Consider the following 15,347-nt stretch of genomic DNA (forward strand, 5'->3'; position numbering starts at 1 on the left):
GGTCACTTCCGGCGGGACACCTGGAACCGGTTCCGAAACACAACCGGTTCAGATATGTTATTTGTGGATTGATTGGTAATTATCGGTGACAAATATCGGAAACAGCTTGTTAAGCGTTACGCGTTTCGACCTACTATTCTTCGGTCATCGTCAGACGCATTCAGTTGGATTCATCTCTTCAACTTCGTCAGTTTATTATACCTAAGCGGTTCAGATATGGTCTGAAACTATTTTCCTGCTTACCGTTCATCTGGTCATCGATCAAGCATCTATTTGGTGCGTCACGTGCATAGGTTTGGTTCAGTTTTTTAATTGGTCACTTCCGACGGGATACCTGGAACCGGTTCCGGAACAAAACCGGTTCAAATACGGTATGAAACTATTTTCCTGCTAATTATTCATCTGGTTATAGAAGAAGCCACTCTTTGATGTGTCGCATGCATGGGTTTGGTTCACTTTTTTAATTAGCCACTTCCGGCGGGACACCTGGAACCGGTTTCGGAACACAACCGGTTTAGATACAGTATGAAACTATTTTCCTGCTTACCGTTCATCTGGTTATCGAAAAAGCAGCTCTTTGATGCGTCGCATGCATGGGTTTGGTTCAATTTTTTTATTGGCCACTTCCGGCAGGACACCCGGAACCGGTTCCGGAACACTACCGGTTCAAATATGGTCTGAAACTACTTTCCTGCTCACCATTAAACTGGTTATCGAAAAAGCCGCTCTTTGATGTGTCGCATGCATGGGTTTGGTTCACTGTTTTAATTGGCCACTTCCGGCGGGACACCTGGAACCGGTTTCGGAACACAACCGGTTCAGATACAGTATGAAACTATTTTCCTGCTTACCGATTATCTGGTTATCGAAAAGGCTGCTCTTTGATGCGTCGCATGCATGGGTTTGGTTCAATTTTTTTATTTGCCACTTCCGGCAGGATACCCGGAACCGGTTCCGTAATACTACCGGTTCAAATATGGTCTGAAACTACTTTCTTGCTCACCATTCAACTGGTTATCGAGAAAGCCGCTCTTTGATGTGTCGCATGCATGGGTTATGTTCACTTTTACATTTGGCCACTTCCGGCAGGACACCCGGAACCGGTTCCGGAACACTACCGGTTCAGATATAGTCTGAGATTATTTTCCTACTTCCCGTTCATCAGATAATCGAAAATGCCGTGGTTTGATGGGTCGCATGTGTGGGTTTGTTGCGTTTTCATATCTGGCTACTTCCTGGGGTACCGATCCGGAACACCTAAATGGTCATAACTCCGGAACGGCTGGACCGATCCGAACCATTTTCAATAGGAAACAATGGGACCAGATTCCGCGTCGAATGAACCGTCGGTCGTTAAAATCGGTTGATGTTTACTATCTAAAAATGAGGTGACCTTTTTTGTACACATACACACACACACACATACATACACACAGACATCATCTCAACTCGTCGAGCTGAGTCGATTGGTATATAACACTTGACCCCTCCGGGGGCTCTATCAAATTTTCGTTTTTGGAGTGAACATATAGCCTTTCGGTACACCTTGGTGTACGAGAAAGGCAAAACATTACGTTCTGGTAATTTGAAGTGGTGCTTAGGTCTCTATATTTATCATTTCTATTGTTTTAGAAATACTATGCAGAAGCCTCTCATTAAGAACTTCTTAAAAAAATCAGATGGCATACCAGGGCTTCCATTCAAATACGAATCTCTTGCAACTATTTTTTTCATTTTTCATTTGATTTCATTAATCATTCAAATAGCTCCAGAAGTATCTTCAGAGATTCTTCTAGAAGGATTAAGTGATACCTCTTGGACTCCACCAATCCACCAAAGATTCTTCCAGATATTTTTTCAAGGATTCCTGCAAGAGTTTCTTCAGGAATTAGTCCAAGAGTTTCTTCGGAAATTCCTTCAGGAAAGATTCCTCTGAAATTCCAATCAAGGATTTCTCTAGTTCTTTTCTTCAGGATTTCTTCAAGAATTCCTTCAGAGATTCATCCAGGAGAATACAGGGAGGCTTCTAGGAGTTTCATCATGATTTTTTAGGAGATCTCTCAAGTATTCCGACAGAAGTTCCTTTAGGGAATACTCCAGGAGTTCCTTCAAATATTCTTTTTAGAGGTTTCGAGGATGTATAGGATCCAGAAGATTCTTCAGGGATTCCTTTTGGAGGTCGTTCACAGATTAGTCTATGAGTTTCTTCAGGGATTCTTTCTGAAGTTCCGTCAGGAATTCCTCTAGATTTCCAATCAAAGGTTTCTCCAGGCGTTCCTTCAGGGATTGCAAATGAGGCTTCAGATTGGGCAAGAATCCCTTCTGAAATTCCTTCGTAGATGTCTCTTGAAATCCCTTCGGGATTCCTCATGCAGATTTTTTCAGGAGTTTTTTTTAGAACGCAGAGACGGTAAACAGAGACTGCTCAAAACAGTATCTAGAAGTTCCTTCAGGTATTCCTGCAGAAGTTCCTACAGGGATTATACGTTAGCTCTTTCAGCGATTGCTCCAGGAGTTGCTTCCCAGTTGTTCCAGAAAGACTCCAGGAATTCTTCGGGAGATTTCTTCAGAAGTTCCCTCAGTTATTCCTCCAGAAGTTCTTCAAGATATTATTTTGGAAGGTTTCAAGGATGCCAGGAGATCAATCAAAAGGCCCTGCAGAAGTTCCTTCCGATTAGTCTACATACTTAGAAAAAATTACCGACTTCGGAAATGTTTTACCAAAATCTCAACCGTTAAGTTTGTTTTACAGGAAAAAATCGGTTGGCAACTTTTACCGAACTTCGTTAGAATTTGACAGATAAACGATAATATTCTACCGAAATATGGCATTTTTACAGAATTTCGTTGAAACCCTTTACCAAACGCTCAGCAGTTGAGTTTTCGGTAAAAATATCTATCGCGACTAGCTGTGTAGGAGTTTCTCCAGGGATTCCTTCAGGGGTTCTTTCAGAGATTAGTCCAAAAGTTTAAAGCTACGGTAATTTTTACCAAAATTTCAACTTCTGAGCGTTCGGTGACGGGTTTTTAACGAAATTCTGTAAAATATCATAAAATTTCGGTAAATTCTTATCGTTTATCTGACAAACTCTAACGAAGGAATTCCTTCCTAGGTTCCTCCAGGAGTTTCGGGTATTTGTGTAGATGTTTCTTCAGAGATTCCTCCTGGAAATCCTTCAAGGATACCTATAGGAGGTTCTTCATGGATCTCTCCAGGATGATCTTCAGCAGGGTCTAAGGATACTCTCTGGGATTCTTCCAGAAGTTCTTTTGGGGTTCTTCCTGGAGTTTTGCTCCTGGAGGATTGCTCCTGGAGTTCTACCGGACATTTTTTCCTGGAGTTTTCAGGGATGCTTCCAGGAGTTACATCAGAGTTTTCTCCAGAAGTGTCCTCAGGAATTCCTACAGAAATTCAGGGATTCTTCTAAGAGTGTCCGCAAGAATTCCTCCAGGATTTGTTTGAGGGCATCTCCCACATATTACTTCTGGAATTCTTCCGAGAGTTCTTCCAGGGATGCCAGAGAACTCTTCAGGAATTGCTCCGGGAAATTCTTCGGAGATTTTCCTAGAATTCCTTCCTGGGCTTCCATCGGAGACTCCTCATAGAATTTATGAGGATTCCAACTATAATTCCTTGAAGATTATTCCTGGAGTTCCTCTTTTTTTTTGAGGCTTTAAATTTATTAATTTAAATTCATTCGCCTCCAAACCCTCTAAATTTCCAATCAGACATTTCTTCAGAAGTTACTGATCTCTCTAAGATTGATTCATGAACCCTCAGGAATTCCTGCAGAAGTTCCTGCTTGAATTAGTTCAGGAGTTCCTTCAAAGATTCTTCCTCGATTTCTTTCATTGATTTTTATGAGAGTTAAACCGACCCTCCCCTCCCCCTTCTGTGAACGGGCCTGCTCGACACACAGGTCTAAAATTAAAGATATTACGAATTTTGAAAGAAATAGTCAAAGATCTTTAAATAGAATTTGCCGAATGATTTCTTAATCGAATTTAGAATAGAGTTGCCAAAGGAATTCTTTCGAAAATTAAAATTAAAACAAAACAAACCGAATAACGTTTATTCGTTAAACGTTGTTCGACATCCTAACTACGGCACCGCTCTCTATGACATAAACTTTCGGTGCTCATTTCAAAGTTTGCCGCTGGCCTAATTGAGCTGGCCAAAACAGAACCAGGAGCCATGGCAGCAGCACCAGCTCCACTATCGAAAGACCCATCAACTGTGACAGGTAGCCCACAAAAGTCTATTAAATGCATCGGTTCGAAACAGAAAGCTTCTCCTCCTACCCCCGAAAAATTGCCATAAAACCTAGAAGCCATCAGGTGCCGGACCGCCAAAGGAACAAATTTACTAAAATAATTAATCCTGCCGTTTAGCTGTAGTGCCGTGCGCCTTGTATCGCAGTCTTGCACTTTTTCGATCTTCTAATGTGCCCGCACGTGAATGCTGCTCGCCGCATTCTGTAATTAAATTAAAACTCACTTAATCCGGAGAACCATTAAAATTTATCTCGTTAGATAGATTTCCCTCTCGGATTGGTAGCCCGAAGGAGCAAAACCACACCACCAAACTCAGGCTCGCATACACACTCAAACTCAAACACCTTCCGATTCCATTACACCGAACGGAGAGCAAAGCCCGGGGAGCGCCATAAATTATTACGCTTCGTTGTTCTTTTTCCTCGGGGCAATGTGAAGAAAAGGAAATTTTAGAAATTGAAAGTTTTCCTCGTGACATCACTTCTGGAAGTTCTGCACCGCAAGACAGCAACAAAGAAAAAAAAAAGAAGTCTACCAGCTATGAATGAACCGAAAAGCGAAATCTCGAAGAATATCGATTTGCCCCGGCTGCAGCAGCAGCAGCTGGAGTTCACGGGGAAGACGGTCTGGCCTGGACCGCTGGCTGCCGCCGCGCCCACTTTTATCGACTTACGCTGTGACTCCGTGTGCGCGACTGGAGATTGCAAACTGCCGGGAAAGCCGTAAAAACAGAAAACTTGGTGTGAAACTGACCATCCTCGCGAAGAAGCGCGAGACGATAGCGACAAAAGCAAAAAAAATCGTTGGAAAATCCCCCGCAAGTCCTTTTATTGTTCGGTTTCTTTTTTCTTGCCGCCTTTGTCGACCTTGACGGGGAGGATTTTTTTCTGATTTTTTTATTATCGTTAGTAGACACAAAAGCTCCAGACTGCGACTGACTGACCGAAACCCTCCGGGCTAGCAGAAGCGGTCGGGTGCAGATTGCAAGCACGTTGCTAAAGGTGATGGAAGCTGACCAACGCGGTTCGGGTAATTCAACCAAACGTTGAAGTTTGTTTGGTGGAATATGCATTAGTGTGGGACACGAAAAGACATTTTATTCCTGTACACTTTTTGAGCTCCATTTTGGCCCCATATCAACTGTGCAAAATTTCAGCTCGATCGGAGAAACTATATTTTAGCGCCAGCCGTTTTCAATTTTCATACGATTTACTATGGGGAAAATCACTTTTTCAAAGAAAAATCGCCACAGATTGCCCCTTAACCCCTAAAAATATATCGATGAATGATTTTTGTTGGAAATTTTACGAGGAACAAAACCTCTGAAGACCGCAAAGCGATCTAAGGCACGTGGAAAAAGTTATTGACTGAAAACCGAATGACATGCCAACGCTGTTTAACATGTAAGGAATAACAATAAATAATAAAATCTCGTCATTTTATCGATCGGGTAAGGCTTAATAACTTTTTTCACGAATGTCGCATCGCTTTGCGGTCTTCGGAGGTCTGATTCCTCGTGAAGTTATCTACAGAAATCATTCAGCGATTTATTTTTAGGGATCAATGGGTGACCTCAAGCGATTTTTCTTTGAAGAAGTAAATTTTCCCCATAGTAAATCGTATGAAAAACTAAGAATGGCGGGCGCTAAAATATAGTTTCTTCGATCGATCTGAAATTTTGCACAGTTGATATGGGACCAAAATGGAGCTCAAAAAGTATACAGGAGTTGGAATTTTTTCATTTTTTATATTTTCCCATATAAACCGTGTACCAGGCTAATATGCATCCTTGCAGCATGGCAATTAAATTTGCTGGACAAAAAAAAACGAATTCTTGACATACTCAGTTGATTATGTTCTGGTTCATTTCATTCATTCATTGCCCATATTTGTTCACTACAACATCTTTACGCAGATAAAGCGCTGTTCATAAACTACGTTGGCTCATTGTTGGCCATCTCAGACCCCCCTCCCCCTCCGTAGACTTTGGCCAGAAACCCTGCTTCCCCCACAGTTTACGTAGTTTATGGACATGCCCTAAGACTGAGTTCATAATTCTGTGTTACACATTCCGGTTCGCTGCCTCGGAAATGTCTTACACTCGCCAAATCCATCTCGACTTCGTCAGCCTTGTCCACTGTGCTCTACAACGTCTAGTTCATTCCAGATTGTATATCAACACCGGGTGGTTGTCCGGCATTCTCACAGCATGACCTGCCAATCGTGTCCTTCCAGCTTTTGCGGCTTTTTGCATGCTCGCCGTAGAGTGCTGTGAGGTCGGGGTCCATTCTAGGAAAGTCCTACGCACCGTTCGTACACTTTGAAGACTTGCATGTCCTTCTCGAGCACGAGATCTGCCCGTACCACTGGTCTTATCAGCGTTTTCCACATGGTGCATTTGGTGCGGGGGTGAATCTTTTCCGACCGCAGGTTCTTGTGGATCCCATAGTAGAAGCCCGACTTCCACTGATGATGCGCCTTCGTATTTTACAGCTACCGTTGGTCCTTCCCTTGGTTCGCCCTATGTTGCGGTCGGGGTTACCTTTCGGAGCTCTTTATAGCAAAATTCACCTTTTGCCGGTGAGAATCAGCTCAAAGCTGTAAGATGTTTATTTGTTAGAAAACACAAGATAGCAACGATAAGTTTACTTACAATTGGTCTCGTACTTAGTAATTTAAGGTAATTTTAGTTCACTTTTGTTTCGCAATAGTGCGATTTGGAAATAAATCTGGAATTAGTTATTTGTAATTAGTATTTATGCAAATTAATAAAGATTAACAATTCACTTTAACAATTCAGGGTTTTCTACACGATATCAAAACAATGATAATCAATTTTTCTGCCTATCACCGTCTCTGACAGTTCGCCTCTGCATGAATACGCTACTCACACTTTCGCATCCAAACAGTCTAAGCTTTCGGGGGGCGCGCCAATAGACGCATTCGCTACAACATCCTCCCCCTCGTGCCGTGCCTATCTTTGTTCAACGGCACCGTATCCGCGATTACTGGTTATACTGCGCCCGTCGCTATCTGCATCATCTCGATCGGCCACTGCTATTTCATCCTGCCTAGCTACGTCCAAAATAGCCAGGTTGCAAACCGCTCTCCTGCTTAAAGTTCCATTAGTTGTCTCAACGTCCGCTAGTCGCACTGCTCCGTCCTTACCTGGATAGTTTCGACAAACACGACCACGTGTCCATTGGTTCCATACCTTCCCGTCGGCGACCACAACTAGGGTCCTTTCTTTATGGGTGCAACATCGCTGAACCATTTTGACCGCCGAGATATTATTGGAAGGTATTCAACAATCCAGCGATTCCAGAACGAGTTCAATTTGTTCTGGATCAGCTCCCAGCTGCCTTTTAAAGCTTGTCTCTCATCCACTGGAGCTTTGACTGGTTGTCGAACACCGTTTGAGTAGAGCATAAGGAAATGGTTCGGTGTTAATGATTCATGCTCCTCGCTGTCCAATGGAAGAATCGTCAAAGGCCGCGAGTTCACCATGTGCTCCGCTTCAACCAGCAAAGTGATAAACGACTCGTCGTCTAACTTTCGGGACATGGGCAATGATCCGAGTGCCGTCTTCACGGATCGAACCATCCGTTCTCAACATCCACCCATATGTGGGGCCGATGGCGGGTTGAATCTCCATTTGGGTATTCGTGTCGGTGAATGTGCTGCTCAAGCTACGGTTAATATTCCGCAATTCTTCCTCAAGTTCCTTACTGGCTCCAATGAAGTTCGTGCCGTTGTCACTGTACACTTCTTGTGGCGCACCTCTGCGAGCAACGAATCGCCGAACTGCCTTCTTGCACGAATCGGTAGATAAAGTATGCACTACCTCCAAGTCCCAAGTAACACCGCTTGTTACATAACAGTTAAAAAGACACTTCTACAACTTATTCAGAAGTATTTTTCTTGTTTAATTGACTTGAAATTGAACACCTATATCATCAAAACAGCGCAAAAAATGGCGGCTTATAAAACATCTTACAAGTTTCATAAGGTGTATTCGAATACTCTTATAGTACTGAAAATGACGTCCTCAGTACGTGAAATTGGACACTTGTGTAGTTATTAGTTATAATTAAATAATTTGGCAGTATTAAAACTTGCAAAATCCATTCATAGAACAAAAATTTTTATTAGTTGAAACTAAGTTGATTTCATGTAATATAACTTGGACAATACACTTATATTACATACCATATGCAGATGTTGAGATTACGCACATTTTAAGTGATATAACTAACTTTCATAACCAATTATGAAGAAAAACAAATGTGAAGCAAAAAACTGTCAGAAAAAAAATAAACAGATTGTTTTTATTGATATACTTTTTTTTCAACCTGAAACATATTTTTTATCGATGGCTTCGATGGCTTTTCAAATCTTATCAGATACCTAATTCAGAAATGGGTGTTACTCAGTAATGACAGTGATGTTTTGCATGCGGTTAAAAATTTATCGTGAAACCGCCGCTTTTACTCACCCATAAATAAAGCGCCAGTGATTTAAATTGATAACGCCACATATATCAACCAAATAATACCTCTTTTTGAGGATGGATTGTAAACCTTCCAGAGAAAGCAATATGGCAGCTGATCTGAAATAGTTACAGTACCGTTCAAAGTGTTATAAACTGTTCTAATCACAATTTTAATTTAATGTGCGACCCAAGTTGAGAAGATTATTACTAATACCACAGACGAATTTATACAGACGTAAGAGTGCGGTACAAACCACTAAAAAATTTCGGTACCATGTTTTCTTCTTTTTCTTTGGGCATGAGTTTTCCGAGGGGACTTGTGATTACCGTTTTGACCTTGTTTTTAAGCATTGGCTTACCCCTTCTCACCAAGTTTTGACAGTTTCTACCCTTTTTCGCCTGCTTTCGCCTCGCTCGCCTAACAATGTTTTGTTTACTCTGCTTATGTTTGAAAAACTTGGTGCATGGTCTGAAAATTTTATTTATTTAATGCCGTCTAAGATATATATTTTTTCGGTGCGCTCGAGAAAATGCTGCTGTTGAAGGCAACGTGGAAGATGGAGGCAGTTCCTCATCCTGGATTTCAGTTCGTGCCCAGCGGAAACCGGAAAATACCGAAAGCCGTTCGTTGTCGTTTGAAATGGTAAGTAGCAAAGAGTCACTCTTGTTGCTGAGCTGCCGCCAGCAAATCACCCATGGATGACATTACACCAATTCTGGCTGCGCAATCATATTTCCAATCGTTGATCGATCCTATTTTTTATCTTTTTCGTGCTGTTAATTTCACAGGTGGGCTCGGGTTGGACGATATGCTGGAAGCTCGTACCGTGTCCCAGGGCATGAACCAGAAAGACGCCCGGCGGGCTGCCGGTCTGAAGGGGCAGATTGTGCATGAAGGGAAAATAGTCGGGCGGTGTATTTTGTTGTCCGGGGAGTTTAATGTGGGAAAGACGGCCATTGCCGTGAGGATAGCAGAGGCCCTTGGCAACGAAAAACCCTTCACGAGGATGCCCGGTTCGGAGATCCATTGTGCAAAGGTGTTGCAGTTAGTTCCTATCAAGGAGAAGACGGAAATCATCAAGGGTAAAGTTGTGGAAATACAGATCGATCGTCCGGCTTCCGGCACGGGGCAGAAGGATGACAATCAAGATCACGGATATAGAGACATACTATGATCTCGGAAACAAGATCGTCGAGTACTTTATGAAGGAGCAGATTCAAGCTGGGAATGTCATTAAGATTGATAAGGCTTCCGGGAAGGTCAGCAAACTGGCACGGGCAAAATATTACGATGCCACAGGAGCTCTAACAAGATTCGTCCAGTGCCCGGAGGAAGAGCTGCAGAAACGCTTCACGAAATCGATGTAATCTATAGCAGGACAACGGATTCTTGACGCTGTTTGCAGGAACACCGGTGGGATCAAACAGGAAGTCCGCGATCAGATCATGGAGTGACGCGAAGAGGGTAAAGCGAAAATCAATCCCGGAGTGCTGTTCTTCGGCGAGGCCCATATGTTGGATATCGAATGCTTTTCCTTTCTTAACAGGACCTTGAAAAGCGATATGGCCCCGGTCGTAATCATGGCCACCAATCGAGGCATTACCAAAATCCGTGGAACCAATTATTGCAGCCCGCACGGAATCCCAATCGATCTGCTCGATCGAGTGATCATCATTCGAACGGTTTTCTACTTCTACTTCTACTTCTACTTAGCAAAGGAAATCAAAGAAGTTCTAGACTGCCTCTTTTCGCATAACAGTCTCTTGTGATAGGCAACCCAGCAAATTTGGGACTGTCATGCGAATAGGGGCAGTAAAGATTCGCTGCGACGAAGATGATTATTAAAAGGATTGCCACCGAGACTAGTTTGCGCTTACGCTATTCAATCGAATACGACCGCCAGCTTGGTCAGCAAGAGACGCAAGGCGGAGGAAACCACGGAAGAGAATATTCGGAAGGTGTATTCCTTGTTTTTGGACCAAAAGCGTTCCAAAAAAGGTCATGAAAACAACCAGGACGAGTGCTATTCTACGACGACAGCTTGTTACAGGCGGAACAAAAGGTAATGGAAGGTAATGTCGCATACAAAAAGTGTGACATAGGGGGGAGGGGGGGGTTGAATAAGGTCGATTTATGCGTGACATAATTTGTGTATCACCCCCTACTAACTAATCAACCATTGTATAAGGTAAGATAAACTTTGCTATCATTCGAAAAGATATGTGTGTTATATATGGATTCCATTCATACAAGTTACATATTCATGCGTGTTGATAGTCGTACAAAGCTAATAACTACTAATATTATTATTCTGTTTTTTGTATCATGCCCTGGCCAAGTTCGCAGGGGTTGACGGTATTAAAGTGAAGGAGTTTCATTTTGATTATTGTAATGAAGTGTTCTTTAGTGAAACATATCACCTTTTTAACACTTTAATGTGCCTCCAACGGTTCATCACGAACCGGTTGCTGCAGATGGAGTATGGTTGATCATATGTATCAGACATGCTCGATAAACACGGAGGAAACGCCGGGGTCATTAGAGTCTATTCCCAAGCAATAGTTCCAAGTCGCTTGGATTTGAGAAGGTTTTGATGATCGTTACAAATCCTAATAAAAGCATTATAGGATTTGTGACAAGTTTTGGAACCTTTTACTGCCAGCTGACTTCAAATTGTTGTTTGGGCTCTATTTCCCACGTTTCTCGATTTATTTTGATTAGTAATTTATTTATTTTTTCGCTTTTTTTCGATTTTTTACAATGTTAGTTGGTTATATTTTCTTTAAATAAAGCAATTAAAATCGACTGAAGAATTTAAAAGTGGGAAGGAGATTTGCAGCACTTAATTGGGTTGATAGATTCGAAGCTAACGTGCGAACACTCAAACGCATTGTTGACGTCAATGCTTTCGACGTGACATTTTGGAGAAAAACTGACTGCTTTTATTAACTGAACAACTTACTTGTGTATGACTAGGTTGACATTTTTCTAGGCTACACTTGAGAAAATGACATGGTTTATTTAGGTAGGACCGATAGGACAATTGAACGAATTTGAATATTTTTCATAGAATTTGTAGGGAGATGAATACATAATAGTTAACAAGCAATCTCTATTATTTAAAAAAAATATTGCAATCAACTGATCAACTTGGCGTATTTTTGTTTATCTCTTAGATGGTATTATGACACCAGCAGGTACTGTAATGAATAGTATTTCATGTAGCTAGATATCCTATGCGCACAATCATTAGGTACAAAATATGAGATTTTGTATTGGAGAAGTACGGTCATTTTCAAGGTAATCAACCCAAGTTGAACTTATTTGAAATTTCATCACAAAATAATCACTAAAAAGTGTATTGTTTAAGCCTTAGTAGATCTATTTGGTAGAATACTTGAGATGCAAACTTAAAATTTAACCTTATGGACAATATTTAGCTATCGAAGAAAAAAAAACTTTTCGAACATTGCGTGCCGAAGCAGGCTTATAAAACAAATAGAAAATAACGTTACTTTAAGGAGAAACTTCAAAGAATACCAATATGGCTGCCACAATGGTCAACTTGGACCCCTACTCACGTCTCCAAGAGCACAAATCTTAAAAATTCGTAAACAAATGCGCTTGATTTGGAAAAGCTGCCTCTTTTTGCAAGTGAACAAATCCAGGATAATAAGGTGCGGCTTGGTTCGATGCTTCGAAGTTTGTATGCAAAATTGCAATGGGATTTCTTTCTTTCTTGGGCTTGGATTATATCTTCCAGGAAGCTTTGAATTCAGGCATGTGGCCGATGTGCTTTGCAGTAATGATTGGAATAGCTGAATGTATAACCAATGGCAAACAATTCTGTAAAAATCAGATCTTCAAGTCTTCTGATATAGTTATACTGATCATGCTGCTGCATAGTATATCGAACATTTGTCGAAGTCATTTATGTGCCGGGAAAATATAATTCCAAGTTGGTGAGAATATTACAAACTGAGGGAGGGTAATAGGCCCAGTCAGACCCCTGAATAGGCAATGTGGGTTAGTGTATGGGAATGCCATTGAAGGTTTGTAATATTCTCCGAGGCTTTCGAAATCCAACAGGGCGCGTCCCCGGGTTGCGGATAGGGGGAAAAGGGAGATTTTTCGCATTTCTGCATTAACATGTCTAAAGGGTCTAACTCGTTTTGTAAACAAACATTGTTTCTGTCGCTGTAGGGCTCATCTCGATCCACCCACGCATCTGGGGGCCGTTATCAGAAAGATCTATCTTCGCTCTTTCTGATAACGACCCCCAGATGCGCGGGCGGATCGAGATGAGCCCTACAGCGACAGAAACAATGTTTGTTTACAAAACGAGTTAGACCCTTTAGACATGTTAATGCAGATTTGTACTGTAATCAGCCAATGTGATATAATCTTCTAGGTATGGTGTTGTAGTGCGAATAAATGATCTCATTCTATGGGAATTCGAACCTTGTAATGTATTGTTTATCACCTTCAATTTTCTATGCTTGACAAGGTTTTGAAGACAAACATGAGATGAGAGAATTGCCTAATAGGAAAGTCACATCAGCAAAGCTTTTACATATGCAAATGCTATCCATGGGGCCATGTCTAGCATTTAATATGTATGGCAATGACTGGTTCTTACCTAGCAGGGGTACTGCAAGACCACGCGGACAATTCGATTAAAGGCTTAATTGGGAATAATATATTTTCCAGAACTGAAGACATTTTTTCCGGGGTGACTGGCAAGTCGGAGAGTGTAGAAGTTTCCGTTTGTTTGACAAAATAAACAATCGGGCGCTTTTTCTTTCTATGACTTGCTTGGCATTTTGTGGATTATTGTGTTTTGGTTTTGGAAGGTATGCGATTCACTATTGAGCTTTAAAATTATTTTGCATCTGAATAGCATTGATATTGTCAAGTTTGTTCCAACACCCTAATCCCACACCAAAATACCCTTTTCCTATCCCATGGCGTTTATGTGGTCAGCAAAGACTATTCAGCCATTACCCCTCCTTATCATCGGCTTTGGACTGACTTGCGCTCTCATTGCCCAACCAAATGCTGCGAAATGAAAATGAAAATTGCAATGGGATTTCTTGATGTTTCACCTTAAACCGTATGCTTTATTTAATCAGTATTTCCTATGTATCCCTTGAATACATGCTTTTGTGTTTAAACTATAAATCACAGATGAGAATTAAAATTATATTTTCTAGATTTTTATTTTGTATGAGAACCAAGATGAGAACTTATTGGATACGGTGTACTGTAAGGTGGTCTTCAGTGTCTCGAGTCTTTACCCAAAAGGTGACCCATCTTGTCCCGTACTAAAACCCTTAAGATCCTAGGCAAAATAAGCCATTTTTTTGTAAATTGTGGGCTGCGTGGTTAGCGGCGCCAGCCATTTAGGCACAATGTAAGCCACGGATTGTGGTTTTGATTCCCCCATACTGACACAGTCTGTACAGTCTCTGGCTCTGACTTTTGCAATTTATGAACTTTTTATCGACTTTTAGCACAGCTTATACATATTGAAAAGTAGAGGAGAAAAAAAAAACAATTTGATATGTACGATGTTATGAGGGCTCATCATAGGGCCCCCAATCTTGCCCCACACCACCCTAATTTTAAACATTGCAGTGAATGCAATCATAAACAAGTCATTTTAAATTTCATTTCAGTTATTCCTGACAACCATGGATGATATTCATCAATCACTCCAGGATCAAATCAACTGCCAGTCCAACGATATTTCATGGAGGAACTAATCCGTCGTCAAACAGAAATCTCACTATCGTTACATCCAGAGTACCGACCTACGCTATAACTTCAAGTGTTATTACTATAATCATACGTGTGATAATTGTTTTAGAATATTCAATAAATAAAATGGGGCGCTGGGGTCGGAAGTGATTTTGCTGTAACATATCCGACAAAAACCAAGCAAAATAACGACTTAAACTAAGTCTAAAAGCAGAGGTTTGATCTTATAGGGTTTTACACGTCCTCCCGAATTGCATGGTCATGTAAGAAATTTACTATTATAAAATTCATTTCTGGAGTTTACTGGGACCAGATGTCCCACGCACTAGATTTGTACAATCTAATAAGGTTCACCAGGTCCTCCCGAATTGCATGGTGATGCAAGAAACTTACTTTTGGAACAGTACTTCTGCAGCTGTTCCATATGTCTCAGAAGTTTTGATCTAATCAAGGGGAATGACATATCCTTTTCTAACCGGAATATCCGCATTTATCCTTTTCTAACCGTCGCTAACCGTTGCTAAGCGAGCTGCTAAGTGAGCAGCGGTTAGACACGGTTAGCGACGGTTTGAAACGGATAAATGGGGATATTCCGGTTAGAAAAGGATATGTCATTCCCCTTGGATCTAATAAGGTTCACCAGGTTCTCCCGAATTGCATGGTGATGCAAGAAACTTTCGAAACAGTTCACTTTTGGAGCTGTTCCAGATGTCCAAGAAGTTTTGATCTAATAAGGTTCACCAGGTTCTCCCGAATTGCATGGTGATGCAAGAAACTTTCGAAACAGTTCACTTTTGGAGCTGTTCCAGATGTCCAAGA

General features: G+C 41.4%; 1 pseudogene; it reads left to right on the top strand.

Moving 5' to 3' along the window:
- The first annotated feature begins 9,267 nt into the window (after positions 1–9,267).
- On the top strand, positions 9,268–14,963 carry LOC134283978 (ruvB-like helicase 2; annotated as a pseudogene).
- The last annotated feature ends 384 nt before the right edge of the window (positions 14,964–15,347 follow it).

Source organism: Aedes albopictus, chromosome 3 (assembly GCF_035046485.1).
Source record: "Aedes albopictus strain Foshan chromosome 3, AalbF5, whole genome shotgun sequence".
Taxonomy (NCBI): Eukaryota; Metazoa; Arthropoda; class Insecta; order Diptera; family Culicidae; genus Aedes; species Aedes albopictus.